Raw genomic sequence first — 13,324 nt, forward strand, 5'->3', positions numbered from 1 at the left:
AACTTCACTCTAAAGAGAAGGGCATCCTTCTGCTTCCCTTCTGCAGGGATTCAGACAAGCTGTAGATGGCAAATGCTTTCATAGGTCGCTTGATCTCCTGGGAGAACAGCAATCCTATCACAAGAAGCATGCAGTACATAATGAAACTTAAGGCTTGAATAACCTCCCCCCTCCCTCTTCCTCCTCTCCCTGCTCCCTGCCACATGTTGAGTGTGATTGGTAGCTGGTTTTCGTGCTGGTGGGTGTTGCTAGGTGGGAAGAGAAAGGATGGCAAGGAACCCACCAATCGGTGCCCTGTCACTACCCCACATTAGATTGTGGGAGGACATCCACATGGTTGCTGAGGCTCCTTCAGAGTAGGCTGTGGGGGCCGTGTGATTTATGTAGCTATGCTCCAGATGAATTGCCCGCAAGGTCCCTTCTGCCTGATTGCAACCATTCAACAATTTGCCTTTTTGAGGGGCAGCAGATATAAAGCTGAGCCTTCAAGAATAGCCGAAAGTAGCAGAGTTAGGTTAGGAGGGGGGTCTCATTCTGTGATTCACAGGGTAGAAGACTGGACCATCAGAGGCAGCTTTGCATCAGTTCACAACCCCTGATATTAGTCCCGCTTTATAAAGCCTTAGTAAGACCACACTTAGAATACTGTATCCAGTTTTGGTCACCATATTATAAAAAAAGGTGCAGAGACTCTGGAAAGAGTGCAGAAAAGAGCAACAAAGATGATTAGGGGGCTGGAGGCTAAAACATAGGAAGAGCCGAGGTGGCGCAGTGGTTAAATGCAGCACTGCAGGCTACTTCAGCTGACTGCAGTTCTGCAGTTCGGCTGTTCAAATCTCACCGGCTCAGGGTTGACTCAGCCTTCCATCCTTCCGAGGTGGGTAAATGAGGACCCGGATTGTTGTTGGGGGCGATATATGCTGACTCTGTAAACCGCTTAGAGAGGGCTGAAAGCCCTATGAAGCGGTATATAGCCTAACTGCTATTGCTATTAAACTTAATCTAAACCTGTGATTATTTAGGTTGGATGCCCAAGAAAAAAAAGTATTTATTATGAAGATATTACTTCATACAAATGCTACATCTTTCATTACACTTTGGAATTCAGGAGGTGATAGGTATCATAGCAGTGCGAGACAATAGAAGAGCCGGGGTGGCACAGTGGTTAGGGTCCAGTACTGTAGGCCACTTCAGCTGACTGCTATCTGCAGTTCGGCGGTTCAAATCTCACCGGCTCAAGGTTGACTCAGCCTTCCATCCTTCCAAGGTGGGTAAAATGAGAACCCGGATTGTTGTTGGGAGCAATATGCTGACTCTGTAAACCGCTTAGAGAGGGCTGAAAGCCCTATGAAGCGGTATATAAGTCTAACTGCTATTGCTATTGCTATAGAACCTTGGCAGGAATTGGGTTTGTCTAGTTTAGTGAAAGGAAGGACTAGGAGTGACATGATAGCATTGTTCCAATATTTGAGGGGCTGCCACAAAGAAGAGGGGGTCTATTTTCCAAAGCACTCGAAGGCAAGGCAAGATGGAAACTAATTAAAGAGAGAAGCCACCTAGAAATAAGGAGAAATTTCCTGAAAGAACAATTAACCAGCTTGGAACAGCTTCCCTTCAGAAGTTGTGGATGCTTTATCACTGGAGGGTTTTAAGAAGAGACTGGAATTTTTTCATTTGTCTGGAATAGCATAGGGTCTTCTGCTTGTGCAGGGGGTTGGACTAGAAGACCTCAAAGGTCCCTCCCAACTCTATTATTCTGTTCTGTTCTGAGGACTTTGGCTGAACTAGATTCACAGATTCTGCTCAACCCTACAGTGGTTTTCCCCGGTTGCGGCTTATTTTAAAGGTGTACATTGAGACACCGTGACTTCGAAAATCATAAGTTGTGGCATGTTGTGTATAAATCAAGAGAGCCAGTTTGGTCTAGTGATTAAGGCACCAGTCTAAAAACCAGGAGACGGTGAGTTCTAGACCCACCTTAGACAAGAAAAAAACAGCTGGTTTCCTATTCAAGAATGGACGTTAAAAGTAGTAAACTTAGCAGAGATGGCCAAAATTTCAGCATATTTGAAGGACCATTCAGATCAGAAACGCAAGCTGGAATGGAGAAGATGGATTGACTACATCCAAAATAAATATCGGACTAAGAAATTTCAACTAGCTTATGAATGAATGAACAAGGAATGTTACAATTTATCTAAAGTTAGCTTAATAAAAGAGGAGTTAAAGTACAAGAGGAGGTAGGATCCTATAGTTTAGTTAGCTTATTTTAGTGTATGATTGTTAAATGTTTATACCCTGTATTTTGCTCTGGGACGTTGGGGAGGGGAAGGGAGGATTGGAGGGTTGGGGTGGGGGGGAGGGAAGGGGAAGGGGAAACATTTGTAAAATCTATTAAAACTTTAATAAAAAAACAGCTGGTTTTCACAGGGTTGTTTTTGTAAAGAAAATATGAGAAGGATGGTATATTGGATATGTTGAGTTATTTATAACAATAAGAAAGGCAGAATATAAATGGATGGATGGATGGATCGGTGAATGGATGGAAGGATGGATAAATATATAGACAGGTCTACTCATGTCTAAGGCAAAGCAACTGCCTACAGTGGTGAGTGTAGGTCCTTTGCAAACTGTGGAATGAGAAAAAGCTTGATCAACACCTCAACATCAACAGCTACATTTGCTGGTAGGACAGAGGTGGGTTCCTACCAGTTCGCACCTGTTCGGTAGAACCGGTTCGTCAAATCTACCGAACCGGTTAGAAGAGGTTCCACCAGTGGACCCGGAAAGCAGGCCACACCTACAGAAGAGGTTCCAAAATTTTTTTGAAACCTACCACTGACACACACACACACACACACACACACACACACACAGAGAGAGAGAGAGAGACTCACACAGAGAAAGAGAAAGAGAAAGAAAGAAAGAAAGAAAGAAAGAAAGAAAAAAAGAAAAAAAGAAAAAAAGAAAAAAAGAAAGAAAAAGTGAGAGAGAGATGAAAGAAAAAAAGGAAAAAGGGACAGAGAGACAAAAGGAAGGAGGGAGGGAGGGAGGGAGGGAGGGAGGGAGAGAGAGAGAGAGAGAGAGAGAGAGAGAGAAACACATGGCCGGCAAGCCACTCCCACTAAGTCACATGGCCGGCAAGCCACTCCCACAAAGGAGGCCACACCCACAGAGTAGGTTCAAAATTTTTTTGAAACCCACCACTGTGGTAGGAGGTTCTGAATTTTCAGAATAGGTTAGTTTCCATTTCTCTAAAAGAAGACAGGGATTTTTTCAGACTAAACCCAGAGAGAGTGATAGAAATAGGAGAGCTGGAGGAAAAAGAAACAAGTAAAATACAGAATGAGAAGTTTGTTCAGTTCTACAGTTTGGCTAGAGAAAATGCTACTTTAAGGTTTGACTGTTCCTTGTTCTTTTTGATGTGGCTGTTGCTTCCTTGTTTTTTGCTTGACTAATAGCACACATACCTACATACTGAAAAAAGCTTAGAATGCTTATTGGACAAATAAAGGACAGACAGCTGAGCTATTGAACAGAATTCTTTTGTAAAAGGCCTAGCTCTATTTAACAGTTATTATTCATGCAGAATAATTACTACTTTGGTGATTTGGGAAAAAGTCGAGTATAGAAGAACGCCCATTAAATAAACTAGCAACGAAATCAAAATAGTTTTGCAAGCTGTTATTTATCAATGGCTAGTGGTGGTTGTCTGAAGAATTAGAATTGTACTAATAGCAATTCTCTCTTCTCCTAATAAAGTTCTGAGCCTCCTAATAAGGCTTTTACTACCTATTCTCTCATTCTCTCTCTCCCCCTCCCCTCCCACCCCCCTCTCTCATCTCCCTAGTTCAGCGTCTTATTTTTTCAAGTTAATTTTTTAGTAGCTGGACAGGAGAGATTGAGATTTATTAGATTTATATGCCACCCTTCTCCCAAGGACTCAGGGCGGCGTACAACAATTAAAAGAAACACATAATACAAAAGTTAAAAAAAATTAAATGGAATATCCCAAACCCAATTAAAATTGACAATGTATTTTTTAAAAAAAATTAAAATTAACAGTGATCAATAATTTGTTTTGTTTTGTCTGGCTTGCTGGAAAAGCCAACTTTTTAGGGCGCGTCGGAAGGACCGGAGGTCGGGGATTATACGAAGCTCCGTGGGCAGCTCATTCCAGAGGGAAGGGGCTCCCACAGAGAAGGCTCTCCCCCTGGGGGTCGCTAGCCAACACTGTCTGGCCGACGGTACCCTGAGGAGGCCAACTCTGTGGGATCGCACTGGACGATGGGAGGCTACCGGTGGCAGTAGGTGGTCTCGCTGGAGCTGGATGAAATCTTCAATTTACTGCTGGGCAGATAACAAAGTATATGATCAAGATTTTCAGGTGGTTGTTTTGATTTTTGTGGCCCACTTAAATGATAGCTAAAGTATAATGTAGAGATTGGGGAAATGAGAATCATCTCATTCCATCTATCTCAGTAGACATCCCCTCTGACTGAGGGAAACAATCCAGTTTTAAAGGTTTAAGATTCTAGGGATTATATGTAGTACAGTTTGCCCACAAAAGATCTGCTTGTTCTTTGAGCTATAAACCTTTTCCTGTTGTTGTGATCCAAATATTATATATATATATATTTAAAAAGTGGCCGGGGGGGGGGAAGAAAAGAAATATCTCCAAATTCTGGTGCCATGGCTGTGCAAGAGGTGAAGAAAATTCTCTTTTCCTGCACCACAGGTTTTGATTAGTGGAACTGTTCTGGATGATTTACAGTGTGAATAATGTCGCTTGTTTGCATCTGGTGGCAGAGTCAAGTGTTTCTCACTGTGAAGAAATTTCAAATTACTTTTCAAATAAGATCACTCAAATCCAGACTGACATGCTTGTCCCTGTATTAGCAAATTCATGACTTTTTATTGTTTTGTTAAGGCTTTGGCACAGTAGTGTTCCTATGATCAGGAGTTGTGAAGCAATTTTTTAAGAAATCCTTCAATGCAATTTTATCTCTTAACTTATAATGCAGCTTGATTAGCTGCAATTGGATGTGTCTGGTGTAGAAAGTGGTTGAGGGTCATAAAAATGGAGAACTGTGGAGGATAACAGCTTAGGAGGGGGAGCTTAGATGATCATGCATTTTTCCTCATATATAAGATTCTTGTAAGGCTGGGTGATATAGTAGTTGGATTACGAAGCTCATCTGAAGTCCTGTCTCAGGCATGGAACTCATTGGCATTGGGGAAGTCCTTTCAGATTGACCTGCTTCAAAGGACAATATTGTTTTGGGGGAAATGGGAAGAAGGAAGAAGGAAGAAAAACAGCATACAAATCTAATGCAATAACAATAACAGAAGGCTAGAAACTGAACTATTAAAATCAGTGCCCAGTTGAATAGACTGTAGGAAGCATTCCGACAAACAGAATACTAGTAATATCCATTTCTATCAGCTGCAGAAAGTTTCTGCTTGTTACACACTTGTGTGTTTAATGAAGAACATCTAGTAACTTAGTGTTCTGACCAGGGGTGGGTTTCTCGCCCCGTTCCAAAAGGTTCGGTTGGAACGGGGCCGGCGGCGTCCTCGTGCACGCGCGCAGTGCACGCATGCGTACTAGCACCTGTGCGATGCTCCAGCTGCTCCTGGAGGATCGCGCAGGCGCTGTATGCGTTCTGCGCATGCGTGGAAGCGCAGAACTCATCAAAACCGGGTAAGAAACGCGGGCGGGCAGGTGGATCCTTCGGCGTTCCTGGAAGTTACTTACTTCTGGGTTCGCCGACCAACCGGTTCGCGGGGACTGCCGCGAACTGCCTGAAACCCACCCCTGGTTCTGACCTAGGCTTCCCAAGAGCATGAAGCAAACTCGTTGTCCCGACAAAACCCCCCTTTTATTAGTTTACTGTGAATTCTGCCCATTCACATCCAGCAAAGTCTTTCAAGGGAGGATTTACAGTCATGGACGTTATCTGGCTTGGAGAGCTGACAGACCGATATCTGGATAACTTGGCAAGGAGTCTCGGAGAGTCACGAACCAATTAAGCCAACTAATTGTCTCCTGCAAACTCCACTCCTCTTTCGCTCCTCTTTTATTTCCTCTGGGAGGGGCCATTCATCATCCACCTGTGGCCTTACTCCCAAGTCAACCCCAGTTCTTGGACTATTCCCTTCATCTGGCAACTCTGTGCATGCACACACCGGGAACAGGCTCCAGCTGTTCATCTGCCTCACTGATGTTTGACTCTGAAGGCAGCTGATAACTGGCACACCGCTCTTGTTCCCTCTCTGCCTCTGACACAGAGCCCTCCTCAGAGCTTTCCTCAGACTCCAGGACTGGTCCATGTTCCTCCCCAACCTCCTCACTGTCTGAATCTGCTGACAGCTCTGCGGGGCACAACAGGGCAGGAAGAAAGACCTACCTGATGGTGTAGAACAGGGATGTCAAACTCCGGGCCATGGGCCAGATGTGTCATGCCATGGTCACGCCTATGACCGGTTTAGTGAAGGGGAAAAAAGTCCTGATATGTCATGTGATGCCGATGTGATGATGTGAGTTTGACACCCCTGGCGTAGAAGTTCTTTGATATTCTACAGTGGTTTTTGGCCCTTTTAGTAGAATGCTTTCCCTTGGTATTAAAATACACAATAAAAACAATAAGCAGAACTTTTGTATCAAATGGAAAGAGACTAGAAATGCAATCTTATACATGTCTGCTTAAAAGTAAAGCTTTTGGGATTTCAAAAGAAACAGTTACAATAAGGCTATATAGAATTGTAACCTAAATTTGGAAGAAACTATGTTTGCAAAGGCTTCTAGTTATTTCCGTTAGAAATCTAATAATGCAACTTTTGCTAGCGTGGAAATAAAATATACCTTGAGTGCTATTAATAGCCTGGAATCCATATAGTACTCTCTGGCTTAAGCCATTATCCTTTGTCTGTAATAAGGCCATTAATTATTCTCAGCCATTCCAACAGTACAAAGTACGTTATAGTTTAGCTTTTAGGATAAGATAAAGGTGACCCATAATAATTATCCAGGGTATAGGAATAAAGTAATACCTCAAGGAGGCAAAATGAGAACACAGGTAAGTATTTTTTTTAGAAGTAAAGGTATATTAGGGAGTAGATGGGTGTTTTTTTCCTGCAGCTGTAAAGGAATAATATGAAAAGGAATGAACTGTTAGAAAATGGTTATTGGCATCTCAGCACTAGAACTCATACTCTGCATTCAGTCTTGACTATTCTGGTGTGTGTGTGTGTGAAGAATAAAATCTCATACGTAAGCTGCTGTGAGTCACTAAAGACCAGTGGTGGGATTTAGCCAGTTCGCACCTATTTGGGAGAACCGGTTGGTAACTTTCTAAATAGTTCGGAGAACCGGTTGTTGGAAGAAATCTCCTTTTGTTTTTTCCCACTTTACAGGGCTAATCCTGTAAGGAAGGCAGGAAGGAAACATTCTAGTGTTGTTTCTAGCCTAATCTTTATTGCCCTGCTTACAGAAACTGCCTCTCCGGTTAACCCTTATGACATTGTAACAGCTAAGGTGAAGTGCCCATCGACCTGAGTGACCTTGAGTTGGCCACGCCCACCCAGTCACATGACCACTGAGCCCCACCTACCCAGATGGTCATTGGGGCAGAGAACCGGTTGTTAAATTATTTGAATCCCACCACTGCTAAAGACCATATTATAGCATGCATAACTTAGAAAAGCAAGATGGTAGCCACAACTATCTTGTTTCACCCTTTATTATGTACGTCACAGTGTAAGTAAAAAGGGCGGGGCTTTCATTATAGGATTGTAGCTGACATCTTGATTTATTTGACTCCTTGCTGATACTCATTTGGCCTGAATTCTAATAGCAGCTTCTTTTCCTTCTGGGAAAGTGCAGTCTGTTTAGATCCGGATAGAGTATACTGTTTAAAGCAAAAAGTGTGTTGCTGGTCAGTTGATACTTTTATTGTTGAATATTCTGACACTTTCTGCCTTGTTTTTCCTATCTACATTATTCAAGATTAGTACGTTGGTTTGAAACTGTTTACTTATGTAGTAATAGTTTTTTTTCTTGTTGTTGTTATGATACAGAGTACTATTCACATGATATATAAAGGATAATAATGATCTTAATGTATAAGAGTGGGATGATTTGAATACTTTGGCATAATTGTATGTAGTGACCATTTTATATTAGAAAGACCTTGGTATATTAAATGGATCAATGATGATGTAATGAACAATTGAGATATATATGAATTGAAATACTTAGCCACTATATGGATTAATAATTAATAATGGAAGATTATTGTTGCAACTTTGGATGATTGGTGATATTATGGTCAATTGAAAATATGAATGTATATTATAAATTATTGGGAATTGTTTGTTCTAATCTTCGTTCTTTCTCCTTAGAGATAGGTGATACTATAATACTTTAAAGACTCATAGTTATTTGATAGATAATTATGAATTTAAAGAAACAAGGATTGTTACAAATGAAAGAATATTAATGGTAATCTGAACACATAATGCTCAACGGCAGCGAAATATTATTAATGTAAACCAGTGATGTTAATCCTAAACTTAAGAATCGCTGCACAAAAACTTGTAACCAAATGACATGTTTGATGACATGGAGGAAAGTTGTCCTTTGTTCTTCTCTTGCTTTGTTTCGTTTAAAAAGAATAAAAATATATTTTAAAAAAAGATTAGTACGTTGGTTAAGTTTTTCACACTATGCAAGGTGGAATGAGTCCAAACCATGATGCCATACTTCTGCATCACAGTGCCAATGAAACAAACTCCATGGGGATATTTTGGATTGGTACCCATTGGCACAGTTGCAAAGTAACTGAATAAGCACTAGATGTGTGTTACAAAAAAAAAGAACAGAAAAACCAACTTGGGTTCTTAATTTATGGTAAATAGAATAATACAAACTATTTAATTTAAATAGAAAAATACAATAGAAAAGGAGGTCCATGAAAAGGATGAATTCTGCACAAATTTGGAGACAGTGAAAGGAGAGGGAAATGTTAAAAATGCTACAATTAAATTGCAAATTCAAGAGAGAAATCTCAGTATTATACAAAAGTATGACATTGCTCTCTGAATGTATGGAGGAATTTATCTTTGCCCGAACCAACTTCCTGCAGCTCAGTGGTGGGTTTCAAAAATTGTTTGAACCTACTCTGTGGGTGTGGCCTCCTTTGTGGGAGTGGCTTGCCACCCACGTGACCGGATGGGAGTGGCTTGCCGCCCATGTGACCGGATATGAAGATGCCGAGGACACTTGTCAGAACCACCTTAAATTACCTCACACACAGCACTGGCATGCATAAGAATAGGATGTAAACTTGTTTTTTAAAAGGCATCTTTGGTTTGCGTTAAAACAACTTCAACACACGCAATGTTCTGATTGTACCACAAACGCAGTTGTCATCCTTACCTTTCACAGAGGCACTGAATTTTATAAATAGGAGCATGATAGTGTAGAATAATCATATCCAAGGACCAGTGGTGGGTTTCAAAACATTTTGGAACCTCTTCTGTAGGTGTGGCCTGCTGCTTTCCGGGTCCACTGGTGGAACCTCTTCTAACCGGTTCGGTAGATTTGACGAACCGGTTCTACCGAATAGGTGCGAACTGGAAGGAACCCACCTCTGCTGCAGCTATAAACCCATCACCATCAGAGAGACAGAGTGGGATTCTGCACCACCATATCCTTCCTTTGTATATTTTTAGGAAACATGTTTGCTATGAGTTAGGCTGATCTTCCCAGGGCTTTTATCATTCCTTCCTTCCTTCCTTCCTTTCTCAATTCAGTTCTCTTTCTCTTTTGACTCTGCTTGCACAGTTCAGATTCCAGCCTCCATACTGGAGGGAATATCCTGTAGGCTCTTAGCTGTAATACGGCTTCCAGCTTTCCTGTGATCATGTTATTTCCTAAAACAAGCTTAGTTTTTCTTCTGTCCATGCGCCAGCCTCAGGAATACTCCCTTATAAAATTTATATTCCTAACTTTAGTGGTTTTATTTCTCAACATGTGTTCTTTTCTGCAATATAAAGTTTCCTGCTACCCAGCAGGATGTTTGTAGGTTTGTGACAGAAATACGTGACTGGTAAGGATCACAAGAGCAGCTATTCTGAGAAAACACTCTGGCCATGTACCACAGAAATGAGAGGTAAACAATTTGAATCCTAGTTTCTGAGAATATTGGTGTAAGGGACATTGTGAACCAAAACAATATTAATTGCTTGAGTACAGTGAACGTGCACATTTTTTTTTCTGAGCCCGTCAAAGCATACGAGGTGAACAGGGAGCATCAGAAGAAGGGATTTAACACTTTCTCATTCTGTGAAAAGTTGCCTCTTTCTAAAACTGTTTGCATACCAAAGAAAACTTGCATTGATTATCTGTAATAGCCCTTAAAACTAGCTATCAGCTTTTGGTAGCTTTTGAAGGGTCCCTAATTTCTTTCTAAGAGTCAGTTTACACTAGTGATTAAAGCATCAGGATAGAAACTCAGAGACTGTGAGTTCTAGTCCCATTTTAGGCATAAAGCCAACTAGGTGATCTTTGGCCGGTCTCTTAGGTCTTAGGAAGGATGCAATGCAGTGGTGGGTTTCAAAAAATTATAGAACCGTAGGTGTGGCTGGCTTAATGGGAGTGGCTTGCTGGCCATGTGACTGGATGGGAGTGGCTTGCCAGCCATGTGACTGGGTGGGGGTGGCCAACTTGTAAAATGTGGTGAAACTCACTTAACAATGCTCTTGCTTAGCAACCAAAATGTTGGCTCAGAAACTCTGGCATTTGAAGCACACAAGTCTTAAAGCTGTCAAGCTACAAGACCCTTGCACCCCTAACCCTTTAGAAAAAAAACCCCAGGGGTGTTCAAACTTGACAGATTTAAGATTTGTGGACTTCAACTCCCAGAATTCCTCCTCTCGCTCTTCATCTTGATGATGTGTGGATGGGCGGTGGGGAGGGAGCTGGAACGGGTTCTGAACGGCACGGTAGATTTTTGGAATCTCTTCTATAGGAGAGGTTAGGACTGGCAGGAACCCACCCCTGATGCAATGGCAAAATATTTGGAAAAACCTTCCCAAGAAAACTGCAGGAACTCAGTCAGGCAGTCTCCAGCCAGACAGTACGGATCAGAAAAATAATAAAAATCCTTTTAACCAGTAGTCCTGAGGCTGCTTATCCTTTGTTGTCTGCTGTATACATTCTGTTTGATTGTTTTTCTGAGAGTTTTTAGCTCTTTCATTGGAGTATTGTTTACTGATAGATTGTTGGTCTGGTATTAACCCTGGTGCTAATCTCTGCTAAAATGGTGTGAATTGCTGATGAGGAACTGTTTTAGTTTTTTTTGTTTTCTTTTTAGCGTTATTGTCTCTTTTGAATGCTATGTAAATATTGTTTGTGTTGTTAAACCATCAGCATCCTGTGAGCAGACAAAGGCCCCAACCCTACTTATTATGGACAGATCACAATCTATACAACAAGCCAAAGAATTACTGGAAGACAAAGAAGTCTATATCATACTTAATACTAATCCAATACAGAACCTAGACAATTACCTCCACTAGACCGATTAGATCCCACAGATTAGGCCTCCTCCGAATTCCATCCGCCGGCCAGTGTCGACTGGCGACTACCCGGAGGAGAGCCTTCTCTGTGGCTCCTCCGACCCTCTGGAATGAATTCCCCGTGGAGATTCGAACCCTCACCACCCTCCAGGCCTTCCGCAAAGCCCTTAAAACCTGGCTGTTCCGGCAGGCCTGGGGCTAAAGAGCTGTTGCCCCCGTCTCGAATGGTATGACTGTTGTGTGTTTTAAATTATGCATTGTTATGCTTTGCTTTGTTTTTTAAATTTTTGTCTGTATCCCCCTTCCCTGGTTCGAGTTGTGAGCCGCCCTGAGTCCCCTTCGGGGGAAAAGGGCGACATATAAATATAATAAACTGAACTGAACTGAACTGAACTGGATTAACAGAATCCTTGGTAATCTTACCAAGAAAGGTCATATCACAAAAGAAGAATAGTGGCAGATGAAAAGCAATGGATCCCCCCCTCCCAAACACTGACGAATCCCACTCTCTTCTAGCACTGATGATGTCACTTAGTTGGCAATGAAATGTGTGCAAGAAAATAATCAAACGGGTACCAAGGACCTCACAAGGAAGTGTATATTTGCACTCTGATGTCATGGGTGAGAAGCAGATGTAGAAAAAGGAATGACAGAACCGGAGTGAAAAGGGAGGCTAGCTTAGAATCCCCTAGAATTACATACTCACAAACATCTAAATCCAACTTCCCGTGAGTGCCGTTGACCCTTATCTAACTCGAACCAAGTTCTAACTTCACTTCAGAAGATTCCTATGCATAGGCTTTTAGCAAGAAATCAGCTTAATTGAATCTTCACGTGTGAACCTGGTCTTTCGCACCCCATTAGGGGAGAAGTGAAAGCATTGGTCTAATTCACATTTTCCCACCTATTTCTTCACACCTGGATTAAGGAACCCTCCTGTCCAGGAATGGTTGAAGACATCTTGATGCTCGGGGTATCCTCCCCACAATCCACGTTAGTCTTAGCATTGTTTTGCAGTGTGAGTGGAGCAGAACAGAAAGTTTTCAGTAGCATCGAAGGCAAAGGTATAGTTGCATTTCCCCTTCTGGTCCTCAGAACCTCATGAGGACCGGTCTCTTGACTACTTGAGGTAGCTGTTTCAGGCTGCCTAGTGGTTAAGTCAGGCTTGTTTCTAAAGAAAACTGTGTGCTTCCTTAGTCAGGTGGGTGTTCAGTATATCTGGATATCCCTTAAAAACCAATATTAAGTGCCATTGTTCTTTATTATCTCCAGCTGTGAATGCAAATAAAATATTTGAATGTAAGGCATATTTTGAACAACCTTGCGTAAAATATAGTTAGATTATTACAATAGAGCTTGTTTATTAAAATAATGAAGTAATGTTATTTCTCCATTCCTGGTGTCTTAGTACCTGATATTATTCTAGTCCTGTTTCCATGGAAACAGCACACACTGTTCCTTCTGCTTGACCCGAAGTTCAAGCTCTGCTGATGCTGTTGAAATGCCAAGAAACACCTACACTTTTATTAAAAACAAAAATTAGATATGCAAAAAAAAAATAAAAAAAATCTAAAAGAAAAAAAGCGAAGACCCGTGATTTATATTCCGGCAAGGGAGAGGAATAAGAATAGCTATGACAAGGAAATGAGAAATAACTGTTTCAACTATTTTAGCAGCATGCTACATTCAATTTGTCAAATCACTTATATTTGGATGGAATCATTATCTATTAATGCTTGTG

The sequence above is a fragment of the Thamnophis elegans genome, chromosome 5 (genome assembly GCF_009769535.1).
Source record: "Thamnophis elegans isolate rThaEle1 chromosome 5, rThaEle1.pri, whole genome shotgun sequence".
Taxonomy (NCBI): Eukaryota; Metazoa; Chordata; class Lepidosauria; order Squamata; family Colubridae; genus Thamnophis; species Thamnophis elegans.